Source organism: Sapajus apella, unplaced genomic scaffold (genome assembly GCF_009761245.1).
Source record: "Sapajus apella isolate SASKATOON/1434 unplaced genomic scaffold, GSC_monkey_1.0 scaffold74, whole genome shotgun sequence".
NCBI classification, from domain to species: Eukaryota; Metazoa; Chordata; class Mammalia; order Primates; family Cebidae; genus Sapajus; species Sapajus apella.
Window position 1 is genome coordinate 3,270,624 of NW_022437014.1, and position 16,849 is coordinate 3,287,472.

Here is a 16,849-nt window from a genome sequence, read left to right on the forward strand (position 1 = left end):
AGGATCTCCTTCTAGGAGTTTCATCTATCACAAAATCCTGTTGTTACACTAAAGGAACAATGTCTGTCCCATCCACTCTCCTATTCTTACTTTTGTTTATTTGTTCTTTGTTTTGAGACAGGGTCTCACTCTATTGTCCAGGCTAGAGTGCAATGGTGTGATCACAACTCACTGTGGCCTCAACCTCCTGGGCCCAGGTTATTCTCCTACCTCAGCCTCCCAAGTATCTGGGACCAGAGGCCTGTGCCACCATACCCAGCTAAGTTTCAAATTTTTTATAGAGATGGGGTCTCCCTATGTTGCCCAGGCTTGTCTCAAACTCCTGGGCTAAAGCAATCCTCGCCATTCGGCCTCCCAAAGTGCTGGGATTACAGATATGAGCCACTGCACCCAGTGACTTGTTTTATCCTTAAGACTTACCAATGTGTGGCACAAAATTAGACACCTGATAAATGTGTGTTGAATGACTGACTGAATGAAAGGCTAGTACCCTTTCATTTATGACGTGCTTAGGATTATCTGATAAATTCTCAAGTTTTCAATCATCTTTGTGCCATCTACTTTTGACATATTTTTCTTTTACATTTCTTCTAGTCTTCTCCTTCCTTTCATGTTTACTTTTTTCCTTTCATCTTTCGGACAATGGCATTCTCCATGTAATGCCACAGACTACTTTCCCTTAATTTTGTCTGAGTTTAGCTTTTAAAGTATATCCCTTCCAACCAAAACATTCATCTTCCTATTCTAACTATAGGAAAGCCTCCTTTTATAATAGGACTCTGTATTTTCAAGCCACAGTATTCCTTGATATCCATCCTTGAAGCCTATAAATGCTTTTAATTGCAGGCTTCCATTGCCCTTTTCACTTTTTCTTTTCTTTTTCTTTTTTTGAGACAGAGTCTCACTCTGTTGCCAGGCTGGAGTGCAGTGGCCTGATCTCAGCTCACTGCAACCTCTGCCTCCCGGGTTCAAGCGATTCTTTGCCTCAGCGTCCCAAGTAGCTGGGACTACAGGTGTGGGCCACCACACCCAGCTAATTTTTGTATTTTTAGTAGAGATGGGGTTTCACCATGTTGGCCAGGCTGGTCTTGAACTCCTGACCTTGTGATCTGCCTGCCTCGGCCTCCCAAAGTGCTGGGATTACAGGTGTGAGCCACTGCCCCTGGGTGACAGTATGTTTTCTGGTGGTAAGTATCCTATACCTGGGGCAGGCTCAACACTTTCTTCCCTTCCATTACATGTGGCTTCCAGTGTCTCAGGGCCCTTTCATTTGGGCAAAAGAAATGAGATCTTGCCTACACCTGAGGCAGAAACTACATTCTCCAATCCAGGTAGGGGCCACTTCCCTCTTTGTGGGAGTATCAAGTGCTTGTACAGCTATTAATGAAGTAGACGTTGTTTTGCATTTTGGGTTTTCTTTTCATGTGGTTAGAGCCAATTGAGTAGGACGATGCTTGGCAGTGCAGGACCTGGGCATTTCTGGGTCTCTTGTTTAATATACTTAAAATAAGTATAAACTTTTACCACCAATCTCTAATAACACACTTGTTTCTTTAGGAACCCAGAATCGTAATTTCAGAGCTTATGCCATAAGGGTTTTGCTCCTTGGCAGAATCTTTAAAATAAATAATAAAAAAGTCTCAATAAGTCTTCCAGTCTGTCTACCCCTAAACAGAACAGGATCATTTCCTGCATTAGGTTCAGCTAATGTTTTATCTGATTTAATTTTTAATATTTTGGATGATGACTTTCGCAATTTCCCTGAGGAGGCCCTTTCATAATTTAATATTTATCTTCCAGACAGGGAGTGTTTCCAGTAATCAATCTAAATTTAAAAATTTTATTTTGTTCTCTTAGAGATTAAATATTTCCTCTCTGTGAAAAGTTAAAATTTTCAAATATGGTATTAATATACCAAACAATTCCCCAGTATGCAATCTATTTCTTTAGTCTCTTCAAAGAAAGTAATAGTCCTAACCATTTGTTGTTGTTCTTCAGAGATGGGGGGGTCTCATGATTTTGTCCAGGCTGGTCTTGAATCTTCAGGCTCAAGCTCAAGCAATCTCCTAACCTGGGGTTCCTGAGTATCTGAGATTGCAGGTGGGAACCACCATGCTTGTTCCTAGCCATTTATTTTTATTGCTTTTCTGAATACAGATCATTTTATTCTATCATTTATTATCTATATGAATGAAATTTTCTACTTGTGATCTCCTTTTGAAAAGAAAAAACTGGCTATTTTTTTTTTTTTTCTGAGACAGAGTCTTGCTCTGTTGCCAGGCTAGAGTGCAATGGCGTGATCTCAGTCACTGCAACCTCTGCCTCTTGAGTTCAAGGGATTCTTCTGCCTCAGCCTCTGAGTAGCTGGGACTACAGGCGTGTGCCACCAGGTCCAGCTATTTTTGTATTTTTAGTAGAGACGGGGTTTCACCATGTTGGCCAGTATGGCCTTGATCTCTTGACCTCATGATCCACCCACCTTGGCCTCCCAAAGTGTTGGGATTACAGGCGTGAGCCACTGCGCCTGGCTAAAACTGGCTATTTTTTATGGTGTTTTTAATTTTCTTGTTGTTTTAACTTTTTATAATTGAAAATTTTAAATATTTACAAAAGCTGAAAAAATACTATTCAACGTGAACAATTATTAATATATGGCCAGTCTTTTAAAAATTATTTTAACTTTCTTTTTTTTGTTGTTATTTTTTGAGACAGAGTCTTGCTCTGTTGCCCAAGATGGAGGGCAGTGGCACAATTACAGCTCACTGTAGCCTCAACCTCCCTGAGCTCAAGTGATTCTACTGCCTCAGCCTCCTGAGTTGCTGAAACTACAGGCCCATGCCATCATGCCTGGTTGATTTTTGTACTTTCTGTAGAGGCAGGGTTTTGCCGTGTTGCCCAGGCTAGTCTCGAACTTATGAGTGTAAGCAAACCACACACCTCGGCCTCCCAAAGTTCTGGGATCACAGGCGTGAGCCACCATGCCCAGCTAATAATCATTTTAACCATTTTTAATGTACATTTCAGTGGCATTAAGTACATTCACATTGTTGAGCCACCATCACCCGTCTCCATCTCCAGAGTCTTTCATCTTCCCAAACTGAAACTCTATTCTTTTAAACAGTTATCCTCATTCTCCCAACCCCAGTTCCAGTGGAAAGTAGAACCGCTATTTTATTTTCTGTTGCTATGAATTTGACTATTTTAGGTACTTTGTCTAAGTTCATTCTTGGTTTTTCAAAAGAAATAACACTTCTGAACTCTAACATGCGGTAATTTTAAATGACAAAAATAACAATAACCTTATTACAGCTGTATTGATTCAAGGATAATATGAGAAATATTAAACAACTGGCATGACAGGGGCACTGGGCAACTGGAATGAAGCCCAGCCTGGTCAGAGTGGATGATTGATGGGCCAGACGGGAGTGCACAGCTGCACGGCAACCCTTTATCTATTATATAACTCACCCTAATGTTGCTATTTGATTTGTGGCATTTTTAGATATTTTCTTTTCATTTAATAGTTATGCAGACCCAGTGAAATTATAAATTCCTTAAAGTACATGGTGGGGAGAAACACAATATCTCTATATATGTATACGTACATCTCAAGGAGAATGCTGTCAGTGGCATGACACAGAAAACTCCATTGAAGTCGTCCCATGGATGACAGAATTGAAAACCTGGCATAAAAAGCATTTTGATCTATAAATTCTAACAGGAGTTAGGAGTTAGAATTTGTGGTGATAAGCAAAAGAAACACATTTTTACAAAGACTCCTAAGAGATAGTAGCCTGGGGGGAAGTCAGAGTATAATTTTCAAATCGTGACTTTCATATAAATATATAGTGAACACATGTTAAAAATTTATTTAACTCATTAATAAGTAAAGCAGCAGAATGGTACAGTTGATCCAAAGAGAATCTAGAAAGCTGATATATAGTATTGGTGGAAAAAAAAAAGACTCCTCGAAAAGATGGCAAATTAGATGTAAGACTGGTAAATGTCCTACAGGGTAATAAAACCATAACCTTTGAGGTTATCTTATTAACTAGACAAAAATCATTATCAGTTTTTCACAAGGTAATATTAAACTTTACAGAGTCCAGGCTCTAATCATCAGTAAATGATAAATCAAACAAGATTATATTTTCTAGAAAATCTAGTCTTAGGCAGGCTTGTTAGATAATGATCTGTTATGATATTGAAAGACCATACAGTACTGTTTTATTTGCACATTTTAGACTTAAAAAAAAATATATAGAAAACATCGCTCCTCTACTGAAAAAGGATGACATTCTCCAGGTGTCAAGTTTTTTTTTTTTTTTTTTTTTTTTGGGAGACGGAGTTTCGCTCTTGTTACCCAGGCTGGAGTGCAATGGCGCGATCTCGGCTCACCGCAACCTCCGCCTCCTGGGTTCAAGCAATTCTCCTGCCTCAGCCTCCTGAGTAGCTGGGACTACAGGCACGCGCCACCATGCCCAGCTAATTTTTTGTATTTTTAGTAGAGATGGGGTTTCACCATGTTGACCAGGATGGTCTCGATCTCTTGACCTTGTGATCCACCCGCCTCGGCCTCCCAAAGTGCTGGGATTACAGGCTTGAGCCACCGTGCCCGGCCCTCAGGTGTCAAGTCTATGCAGGGTTTCTTGGTTTTAGTTTTCAGAAAGTGCTTGATCACAATTCACAGAAATTGGAGTTGCATTGGACTTCGGAAGTCATGTATTCCAACCTCCCACACAAGACAAAAATTCCTTTCATGTTCCTCACAGTCCTCTAGCTTTTGTTGGAACCAGACTTGGCAAATACATTTATCTGTATTCCAACAAACAGTTCTGATTGAGGCAAAAAAGAAAAAAAAATTTGTGACATGCAAGAATAAAGAGAGTGGCAATGAAATGTATAATGCTGAATATCTACCATTTGTTCAACACTGTACACATGGTCTTCATAGCCATCTGGGAGATTGGTTTTAAAATCCCATTTGACATACGAAGAAACTAAGGCACAGAGTGACTGAATAACTTGCCCCAGGTGACCTAGTTAAAAATGATTGGAGTTGAGACTCACACCAAAGAGAATTCAATTCCAGAGCCAACCTCCTTTTTCACTACATCTGCTACCATCTTCCAATGGGAAACGGAAATGACCGTGGACCTGACTGCCTTTCTTCCATGCTTTAGTTTTCCTTGAAGTTACTCATCAGCCATAGTTGTGAAATGTTAAAAGGAGTCCTGGGTTGGATTCAGTTATGCTCTTGTAGGACCCTTAACAACTTGAAAGGAGCCTGGAAGATTGACAGAAGGGTTTCCTGGGGAATCAATTCAGAATAATTCTGTTCTAGCTATTTGGCCTCCCTGAACTTCTGTTTTCTTATTTGAAAATTGGAGATCACTATACCTGCTTTTCAAGATTGTTGTGATTGAATGAGAAATTCTGTAAAGACACTTAAAGTGTAGGACACTTAGTAGGTGCTCAGGGGAAAGAATGGATTATTATTATCTTTTATCATAAAAGAAAGAAAGAAAGAAAGAAAACATGGCTCCTCAAATTTCCCCTCTTTCATTACTGAAGACACATCGACTTGGTGGAAAATTCTTCCTACCAGAATGAAGTCCTTATAGCTTGGGAGAAGACCTGAATGGAGGCTTGTCAATTTTTTCGTACCTCTAATCATGTTGCCCAGAAACTCCAGCATTAGATAGTTACAAAATCGAACCTTAGACAGTTATATTATTTCCTTTAACGAGTCACGGTATCTAGATCTAACATTCAGGTATGAGATATAAATTCTTGCTATGCTACCAGTGCCACGGAAATTCTGCAAAAACAGTACTGCAAACACCCATATACCCTTGGCTTAGGCCCACTAATCGTTAACATTTTATAAATGTGTTTGATCTCTTTTTTCACTCTCCATAAATATGTTTTCCTGAATCATTTGAAAATTAGAGTATATATCATGAAATCACTTCTAAATACTATAGTGCGTACTAAAAACAAGTACTTTGTAGTGGATACTACAAAACTCTACCCAGATCCCCATTCAGGAATGAAGAGCTCATTGCCCCATATTTTTTGGAGTACCAGCAGACGGCCCCTAGCTTCTCTGGAAATTGTCTTGGCTGAAGAGACCCTAAGCCTAAGGTCACACCCCACCTCCCTATCAGGGCCATCTACATCCGATGACTGATTGATGTGCAGCTCTAGGGCCTGGACTGCTTTCTTACTCCGGAGACCTGAAGGGCCAGCCCAGCTTCAGCTCCCCAAACGCGCCAGCTGAGGCCTTTCTTGAGTCTGCGTTGCAAACTTTCTTTTTGCCCAATTCTGCCTGGCTTTCTTCCAGTCTCTTTCACAGGGGTTGATCCCAAGAGTACTTCTTCATAAAATTCCTGCACAACAATCTCCATTTTACAGTCTGCTTCTCAGGAATCCCACCTGCGCATTTGGTGCCAGGAGGAGCTTGAAAGAGCTGAAACTATTATCGGTTTTAGCGAGTTATTCCAGAATCTTAGCATCACGACGATTTAAAAGATTTTCTCATGTTAGACACAAAACTCTCCTGTTTCAACAGACCCCAAGATATATTAAATGAAAAAAGCAACATACAGAATGTTGCATATCGTGAGCTTCCATTTTCAAAAAAACAAAATGGAGAAATACATTTACATATATGCTTACATTTTAATAGAATATCTTTGTAAGGATGTAAAAGAAACAGGTGACAGAGGTTGCCTCTGGAAGAGAAGGGGCTTGGGAATAGAGGAAACAGAGGACTTATTTTTCCTTGTAAGCCCTTCAATAATATTCTAATTTCTATCATGCATTGTAAGCCCTTCAATAATATTCTAATTCCTATCATGCATTGTATTACTGCTTTTTTTTTAAGGAATGGAGGAAACACAATAAAACAAAATGATAGTGATTGTTAATTCTGGGTGGTAGAAATCTAGGTTTTGTTGTATTTTGTGTAGTTTTTAAAATTAAAATTCCAAAAACCAAAAGGCTATGAAAGAAAAAATCTTTAAGAGGTAGGGCCTTGCTCTGCTACCCAGGCTGAGTACAGTGATGCAATCACAGCCCACTGCTGCCTCAAGCTCCTGGGCTCAAGCAATACTCCTGCCTCAGTCTCCCAAGAAGCTAGATCTACAGGTGTGCACCACCATGCCTGGCTAATTTTTAATTTTTTTTAGTAGAAACAGGGATTCGCTACATTGCCCAGGCTGGTCTCAAGTGATCCTCCCATCTTGGCCTCCCAAAGTGCTGGGATTACAGCCATAAGCCACCAAGGCCAGCCCCATCTGTTTAAACTTATTTTTTCTTGTAAATGAACAGCCCATCCTACTTATTAAAACACTTAATTTATTTGAAAGTAGTAATCAAATAATTTCTTAGCCTTTTCGTCGATAAGCTTATAGAATGAGGATCAAATCAATAGATAATAAAGTATTGCAACAAAAGTTTTAAGTACCTTAACTCCTTAATTTAAAGCAAGAATTTAACTATTGATTTGATCATCTTTGTCATTTTTTTTAGAACCTTAAGCACATTCATTATATAATTTTTTGGAGTACTTTTAGGTTCACAGCAAAATTTACAGGAAGATACCCCATATGCCCTCTGCCTCCACATATGCATATAGATTCCCCAATTAGCAACATCCCCCACCAGAGTGCTACTTTTGTTACAATTGATGAACCTACACTGATAGACCATTATCACCCAATGTTCATAGTTTACATTAGGGTTCACTCTTGGTGTTATATATTCTATGGGTTTTGACAGATATATAATGACTTCTATCCACCATTGTATGATCATCGAGGGTATTTTCACTGCCCTAAAAATCCTCTGTGTTCTGCCTGTTCATTCCTCCCTCCCAGCTTCTCTCCACTAACCCTTGGCAACCACTAATTGTGTTTTTTGTTTGAGACGGAGTTTCGCTCTTGTTGCCCAGGCTGGAGTGCAATGGTACGATCTTGACTCACTGCAATCTCCGCCTCCTGGGTTGAAGCGATTCTCCTGCCTCAGCCTCCCAAGTAGCTGGGATCACAGGCATGTGCTACCATGCCCAGCTAATTTTGTATTTTTAGTAGAGACAGGCTTCTCCATGTTGGTCAGGCTGGTCTTGAACTCCTGACCTCAGGTGATCTGCCTGCCTCGGCCTCCCAAAGTGCTGGGATTACAGGCGTGAGCCACTGTGCCTGCCTGATCTTTTTATTTTCTCCATAGTTTTGCCTTTTCCAGAATGTCATACAGTTGAAATCATAATATGTAGCCTTTTCAGATTAGCTTCTTGCAGTTAGTAATAGGCATTTAAATTTCTTCTATGTCTTTTTTTTTCTTTTCTTTTTTGAGATGGGGTCTCACTCTGTTACCCAGGCTGGTGTACAGTGGTGCAGTCTTGGTTCACTGCAGCCTTGAACTCCTGGACTCAAGCAATCCTACCACTTTAGCCTCCTGAGTAGCTGGGACTACAGGTGTGCACCACTACAGCTGGCTAATTTTTAAAATTATTTGTAGAGATGAGGTCTCACTGTGTTGCCCAGGGTGGTCTCGAACTCCTAGGTTCAAGCAATCCCCTTGCCTCAGCCTCCCAAAGTGCTGGGATTACAGGCATCAGTCACCATGCCTGACTTCTGTGTATTTTCACAGCATGATAGCTCATTTCTTTTTCCATGCTAAATAACATGCCATTGTCTGGATATACCAAAATGTATTTATCTAGTCACCTACTGAAGGCCATCTTGGATGCTTCCAAGCTTTGGCAATTATGAGTAAAGGTACTATAAACAACCGTGTTCAGGTTTTTATGTAGACGTGGTTTTCAACTCCTTTGGGTAAGTAACAAGGAGCTTGATTGTTGGATTGCATGGTAAGAACATGTTTGGTTTGGTGAGACACCATCAAACTTCTTCCAAAGTGACCATTTTGCATTCCTATGAGCAGTGAATGAGAGTCTCTCTTGCTTCACACACTATATCATTCCAAAGTATGATGATCAAAGCCAGGTATAATGCTGTCTACCAGAAATCTAAATAATGCAAAGGACAGAGCTGATTTTTTATTAATTGCCCACCTTGCAGGATCATGTTCAGCTAACGCTCAGTAACATTTTTATTTAATGTGAGCATAATCTGAAATTTTGATTAATCTGTTGAGATTTTCTTGACTAAGAAAGTAAATAAAGTCTTCAAAACCATAGGCCTACTCTTAGCTTGTTGCACAAAGCAAATCAAAGTACATCCTCTGTGTGGGCAGGCAGAGGCACATGGAGAGAAAGTGCTGAGACAGGTAGGCACATTCCTTTTTCAGAACTCACCATCACATCAGCCAGACCTCCTCTCAGGGCAAAAAGCTGAGAGTGGAGGAGAGCTGTTATAGGGAGTAAATATATTAATACAGTAAAAATTAATAAATATTAAATTATGTTCTATTATATATATTATAGTATATATTATTTTTATATAATAGTTATATGTTATGTTGCATATTCTATAATTAAATATATTAAATTACAGTATGATAAATTGTGTTAATAAAATCAAATTGTATTAGTATAAATGTATAATTATTAATGTATTAACACATACATTTATATTAATTACTAATATATTAAGTGAATTAATACAGAGAGAGCATTTAAAAGACAACTAGAAATTGGGTATGGTGGCTCACACTTGTAATTCCAACACTTTGGGAAGCTGAGGTGGGAAGATTACTTGAGCTTAGGAGTCTGAGACCATCCTGGGCAACATAGGGAGACCCTTATCTCTACAAAAAATTTGAAAATTACCTGGGCATGGTGGTGCATGCCTGTAGTCCCAGCCCCTCAGGAGGCTGAGGTGGGAGGATGGCTGGAGCCCAGGAGATGGAGGCTGAAGTGACAGCTGTGATCATGCCACTGCTCTCCAACTTGGGCAATAGGGTGAGACCCTGTCTCAAAAAAAAAAAAAAAAAAGGAGAGTGAGAGGTAGGCATGTAGTATGTGTTCAATAAATGTTGGCTATTATTTTTGTATCTTTAACACTTAGTGATATGGTTTGGCTCAATTGAAATCTCATCTTGAATTGTAGTCCCACAATTCAATGAGTTATGGGAGGGACTTGGTGGGAGATAATTGAATCACAGGAACTGTTTCTCCCATACTGTTCTGTGGTAGTAAATAAGTCTCACAAGATCTGATGGCTTTATCAGGGGTTTCTGCTTCTGCTTCTCTCTCATTCTCTCTTGCTGCCACCATGTAAGAAGTGCCTTTCACCTTCTGCCATGATTGTGAGGTCTCCCTAGCCACATGGAACTATGAATCTATTAAACTTATTTTTCTCCCCAGTCTTGGGTATGTCTTTATCAGCAGCATGAAAATGGATTAATAAACTTAGCATTGCGTAGCCATCTATTTAACTATTTATTTGCTAGGAGTAGATTCTTATTCCCTCCTCTGGTTTCTGTGAGAAAGGATTTTCCCAAAAAATTCGGCCTCTTTTGGTGCCTCTTATTCTTCCCTATGGAGATGGAGTGGGCCACTCGGCTAGTGAATAAGGGAAAGGATCTTGAGGCTGGTGGTGGTAGGGGCATAGCCTGGCCCCACTGTCTTCTCCTCCCTTGGACACATATTCTATTCTTCCTCTTGGGGGTGACTTTCACGGGAGCCCGTCCAGTGGGCGTGTGTGTAGAATTTCTAGCACAGTGGAGACTGGGCAAATGAGGCTGCCTGATTTGGGGTTTTTATTGGGGATATGTTGATTGTAAACCTGATACTTTGATCTCCATCTAATTCCTTCTGCCATATCTTACCTCTCAACTGATTCTAAACCCAGTCAGAGCAAGGGAAGTCTTACTTATGGGTCCCCTATCTCAAGCCTGAACATCATTTAACAAAACTTTTTATGGTCAGTGTTGAGGAAAAGACAGTTGAGACCTGAAGCACGAAGCAGAGTAAATGCTGAGAAGAAAATACAGTAAGAATTTCCAGGTTGAAGGAGGAAGGCCCTGTGGTAGGGAGACATGCAGATCTGAGAACTTGAAGGCAGGGTGGGGAGCTAGATGGAGAGAGGGAGGAGGATATATGTCCAGTGTGGGCTGATGTAGGCAGGCAGGGGCCACATTTATCCTAAGGGCAGTGGAAAAGCCATTGGAGAACTTTACATTGTGAATGATCACTTTGGCAGTGCTGAAGGAGACCAAAATGAATGTGGGTAGACAAGAGACAAAGCTAGAGGATTTATGATCACTGTGTGGCTTAAAGTGACAGCAGTAGAGGTGAAGAGGACAGATTTGAGAGATATTTAGAAAGCAAACTGATCCAAACTTTGTGATGGATTGGATGTGGGCAATAAGAGAGATGAAAATGTCACAGTAAGTCCTGGGTTTTCAGCTTGTATAACTGAGTGAATGGGAGGCACCACTCATTGATACCAGGAGCAAAGAAAGACCAGGCGTTGAGAGAGAAAGAACGTGCGTTCAGTTTGGATATGTTGAGTCTGTGGTGCATTTGAAATGTCCAAGTGGAGGTATATATATGACATATATATGGTAATATAGCTCTCATGTTACTATAGTGTATACTGTTATATATATATATACACACACACACACACATACTAATTACATTCTATTTTTACACTACATATATTATACAGTATAAATTAAACACCAGGATGTAGTGAGATGATTTCGCGAGGAAGCGAAGCTAGATGGAGATGAGAAGGTGACCTAAGACAGAGTCATGGAATTCTCTAACAAATAGAGGCCAGATAGGGAAGGGTAACCCAGAAAACAGATTAAATAGAAGCAGCCAGAGATGTGAGAAGAAAAGGAGAGTGCGAAAGGCAAAGCCAAGGATGTTTCCAGAGAACGTCTGTTGTACTCAGTGGATATCTAACAAATGGCTCTGCATTAGCCATCCTAATCCTTATCCCTTTTTATCCAGGTTCTCAGAAGTTGCTTTAGTTTTTGCTTCCTACCTGTTTTAGTCTGTTCAGACTGCTATAACAAGATCCCTTAGACTGGGGAATTTACAAACTACAGAAATGTATTGCTCACAGTTCTGGAGGCTGGGAAGTCCAGGATCAAGGTGCCAGATTTGGTGTCTGTTTGAGGACCCATTTGTCATAGAGGGTGCGTTCTTGTTGTGTCCTCAACATGACAGAAGGGGCAAACAGTCTCCCTTGGGCCTCTTTTATAAGGGCACTAATCCCATTTGAGGAGGCAGAGTCCTCATGACCTTATCACCTCCCAAAAGCCCCACCTCTTAGTACTATCACATTGAGGATTAAGTTTCAACATGTGGATTTGGGGATGACACAAACATTGAGGCCACAGCACAACCTGGGCTACAAAATAACTTGCCTCACATTCTGCGTGCTCAGTGCTCACTAATGACAACTCTATCCAAATATCCTGGAAGTATTTAGCATTACTTCCTCCACTTTGGGAAAGAAAATGAACTTCTGAGGCTTGCAAGCAGGGCTTCTCACGGGCAAATAATAAGTGGAAAGCAATGCAAGCTCCAAAGCTCAGGAAACCTGGTGGGCTGCACAAGTTGGCAGGCTAGAAATGGTAAAAGAAAATGATTTGCAAATACTTTTTTTTGCATTTACGGGTCTGAATTTTGTGAGCTGATGCAGCCTTGATGTAATTTGGATCTGTGTCCCCAACCAAATCTCATGTTGAATTGTAATCCCCAGTGTTGGAGGTGGGGCCTGGTGGGAGGTTATTGGATCATGGGGGTGGATTTCTTATGAATGGTTTAGCACCTTCTCCTTGGTGCTGTTCTCATGATAGCGAATGAGTGAGTCCTCGAAAGATCTGGTTAAGTGTGTAGCACCTCCCCCTGGCCTTGCTCCTACCCCTGCCATGTAAGATGTGCCTGCTTCCCCTTCATCTGCTGCCATCATTGTGTGTTTCCTAAGGCCTCTCCAGATGCCAATGAGATCAAGCATCATGCCTCCTTCATAGCCCGTGGAACTGTGAGACAATTAAACCTCTTTTCTTTTTTTTTTTGAGACAGGATCTTGCTCTGTCACCCAAGGCAGTGGTGCAATCTTGGCTCATTGCAACCTCCTCCTCTAGGGTTCAAGTGATTCTCCTGCCTCAGCCTCTCAAATAGCTGGGACTATAGGCATGCACCACCACGCCTGGCTACTAAATCTCTTTTCTTTATACATTACTTATTCTCAGGTATTTCTTTATAGCAATGCTAGAACGGATTAATACATGTCCCAAATGCTATAATAATTACAACTCTGAGTACTTACTCACTGTGGATTTCCCATTACCAACAGTTTATGATTCAGAACAACAGGGTGTCTTCATTTGAGGGAAGGCATGTAACATGAGGTGTTGTTATGGTGTGACAGGGGCCTGGAGTGACACGCAGGTAGAGTGACACCTACTCACCTTGCTCAGTATGGCTGGATGACACTTGTGAGAATATTCTCACAAGTGTCATCCAGCCATACTGAGCCCTGCTTTCTCCCTTTTGCTTATTCTTGGTTTAAGGCTTTTTAGGGGTGGAAAAAGTATCCGCCATCAATACTCTCTTTCTTATTTATTTGTAGTTATTAGAACAAGAACTGAAAAAACCGGGTGGCACGGGCAGTTGTAAACTCCCTGAGTTTTGGAACTTTTGTTTTGTTCACTGCTATAACCACAATGCCTTGTATGGCATTTTGGACTCAGTAAGTATGTATTCTGTAAATAAATGAATAAATAAAGGATACTCTTCAACAATTATATAAATAGGGAAATATGCTATCAACTAAAACAGAACCACTGAAATTGTGCCCCCTGCCAATTTCAGTGGTTCTGTGACGAAACGAACCACTGAAAAGTGAACGCGAATGAAGAGCTTGCTACAGCCAGTTGGATCGTTGCCATTCTGCCTGCTGTGCAAATGACAGAGCTTGATTAGACTGACTCCACAGTTGATGTCACGCATATTAATAAGGCAGCAAACCACAGAGAGGGGACAACTAGTGCAGGCTTTGCACTCAGGAGACATTCAGCAAATTTTACTTTTTTTTTTACTTTTTCTCTTTTTAGAGACAGGATCTCACTCTGTCACCTGGGCTGGAGTGCAGTGGCACGATCATAGCTCACCACAGACTAGAATTCCTGGGCTCCACTGATCCTCTGGCTTCAGCCTCTCTAGTAGTTGGAACTGCAGAAGTCTGCCATTGGCTAATTTTTTTTTTTAAGAGACAGGGTCTTGCTATATTGCCCAGAGTGGTCTCAAACTTTTCACCTCAAGTGGTTCTCCTGCCTCGGCCTGCCAAAATGCTGGGATTACAGGTGTGAACCACCACATTTGACCCTCAGTTTTGGCTCACTGATGACTATTTGGACCTTTACCAAAGTATTTAAATCTACAATGCCTGATGTTTTACCTTCTGGAATATATCATGAATTAGTTAAGGTCACTGCAGTGTTGCCTTACTTGCAGCAGCTTCTGAGGACTAATATATCCTTGAAAACCTGGAAAAAGGCCAGCTTAATGTCTTACTGAATGAAGGATGAAAGGGATGACCTTGAAAATTATTAAGCTTGCAGCAATACCTTGAAAAGTAGTGCAGTAAATCAGCAGATAGCAATTTAGAAATGCTGAGAAGTGAACAAAGCATAAGGCATGGCTTTGTAATAAATGATCCTTGTCTGACTTATCCAATTTCCTTCTGGGCAGATGCTTAAGACTGGTTGAAGGAAAGGGAGCAATAAATCAAACAATTTTTTAAACCTATCAAGAATGTTCATTTTGTCTTGTATAGCAATTTTAAATGAGAAAAACATATTCTAGGCAGAAATATTGGTAGGAGAATTAAATTCTAAGAAAAATTATTGTCAACTGCCTAGAAATGTGTTTCCAAGGGATTTCAAAAGAATTGTGTTTTACTGACTCTACCTTCAATTATGCAAAACATATTCATTGAAAACTGACTTTTTTGCAGGTACTATTTTAGATGCTGGAGACATAACACTGAACAAAGGCATAACACTGAAGAAAACAGATTAAAATTCTTGCTCCCATGAAGCTTACATTCTAGAGGGAGATTGGAAAACATATACGATATATTAGATAATGTTAACTGTATAGGAGGGGAAAAAATAGGCAGGTAAGTGAGATAGAAGGTGTAGGGACAAGGATGGGCGTGGTGACTCATGCCTGTAATCTCAGCGCTTTGGGAGGCAGAGGCGGGTGGATTACTTGAGGCCAGGAGTTCAACACTAGCGTGGCCAACATGATGAAACCCCATCTCTACTAAAAATGCAGAAATTAGCTGGGTCTGGTGGCAGGCGCCTATAATCCTAGCTACTTGTGAGGCAGAGGCACAAGAATTGCTTGAGCTGGGGAGGTGGAGGTTGCAGTGAGCTGAGATCACACCACTGCACACTAGTCTGGGTGACAGAGTAAGACTCTGTCTCAAAAAAAGAAAGAAAGAAAGAAAGAGAGAGAGAGAGAGAGAGAGAGAGAGAGGGAGAAAGAAAGAAAGAAAGAAAGAAAGAAAGAAAGAAAAGAAAAGAAAAGAAAAGAAAAGAAAAGAAAAGAAAAGAAAAGAAAAAAGAAAAGAAAAGAAAAGAAAAGAAAAGAAAGAAAAAGAAAAAGAAAGAAGGAAGGAAGGAAGAGAGAGAAAGAAAGAACATGGTACAAAGTGGGTGTATATATTCACGGGGTACATGAGATATTTTAATACAGGCATATGATGCATAATAACCACATCCCACATCAGGTTAAATGGGGTATCCATTACTTGCAGCATTTATCCTCTCTTTATGTTACAAAAAAATCCAATTCTACTCTTTATTTTATTTTATTTTATTTTATTTTATTTTATTTTTTTTTTGAGACGGAGTTTCACTCATGTTACCCAGGCTGGAGTGCAATGGCACGATCTCGGCTCACCGCAACCTCCGTCTCCTGGGTTCAGGCAATTCTCCTGCCTCAGCCTCCTGAGTAGCTGGGATTACAGGCACGCACCACCATGCCCAGCTAATGTTTTGTATTTTTAGTAGAGACGGGGTTTCACCATGTTGACCAGGATGGTCTCGATCTCTTGACCTCGTGATCCACCCGCCTCGGCCTCCCAAAGTGCTGGGATTACAGGCTTGAGCCACCGCGCCCGGCTACTCTTTATTTTAAAATGTATTATAAATTATTGTTGATTGTAGTCACCCTATGGTGCTATCAATTACTGTATTTTATTCATTCTAAACATACAATATACATACAACTATATTTTTTGTATTTATTAACCTCCCCACTCCCCTCCAACAACCCTTCCCAGACTGTGGTAACCAATCTTCTACTCTCTATCTCCATAAGTTCATTGTTTTAATTTTTTAGATCCCACAAATAAGTGAGAACATGTGATGTTTGTCTTCCTGTGCCTGGATTATTTCACTCAAAATAATGTCCTTCCATTCCATCAGTATTGTTGTAAATGACTGACCTTATTCTTTTTATGGTGGAATAGTACTCCATTGTGTATATGTACTACATTTTCTTTATCCATTAGTCTGCTGACAGACAGTTTGGTTGCTTCCAAATCTTGGCTATATTTGTCAATAGTGCTGGAATAAACATGGGAGTGCAGATATCTCTTTGATATACTAATTTCCCTTCTTTCAGGTATATACATAGTCGTGGGATTACTGGAGTATGTGGTAGCTCCATTTTTAGCTATTTGAGGAACCTCTAAACTGTTCTCTATAGTGGTTGTGCTAATTTACATTCCCACCAACAGTACACAAGGGTTACCTTTCCTCCACATCGTTGCCAACATTCATTATTGCCTGTCTTTTGGATAAAAGCCATTTAAACTGGGATTAGGTGATATCATAGTTTTGATTT

The 16,849-nt window shown here is 40.3% G+C and overlaps 1 protein-coding gene across 1 annotated transcript in view; it reads right to left on the minus strand.

Annotated features, from left to right (window-relative positions):
- The window catches only part of FERMT2 (fermitin family member 2), a 132,762-nt gene extending 119,365 nt beyond the window's left edge, over positions 1 to 13,397 (minus strand). Inside the window, exon 1 of the mRNA XM_032251086.1 lies at positions 13,264 to 13,397. The gene's annotated coding sequence lies outside the window, so the exon portion shown is untranslated. The remainder of the gene's footprint in view (positions 1 to 13,263) is intronic.
- Between the last annotated feature and the right edge of the window lie 3,452 nt (positions 13,398 to 16,849).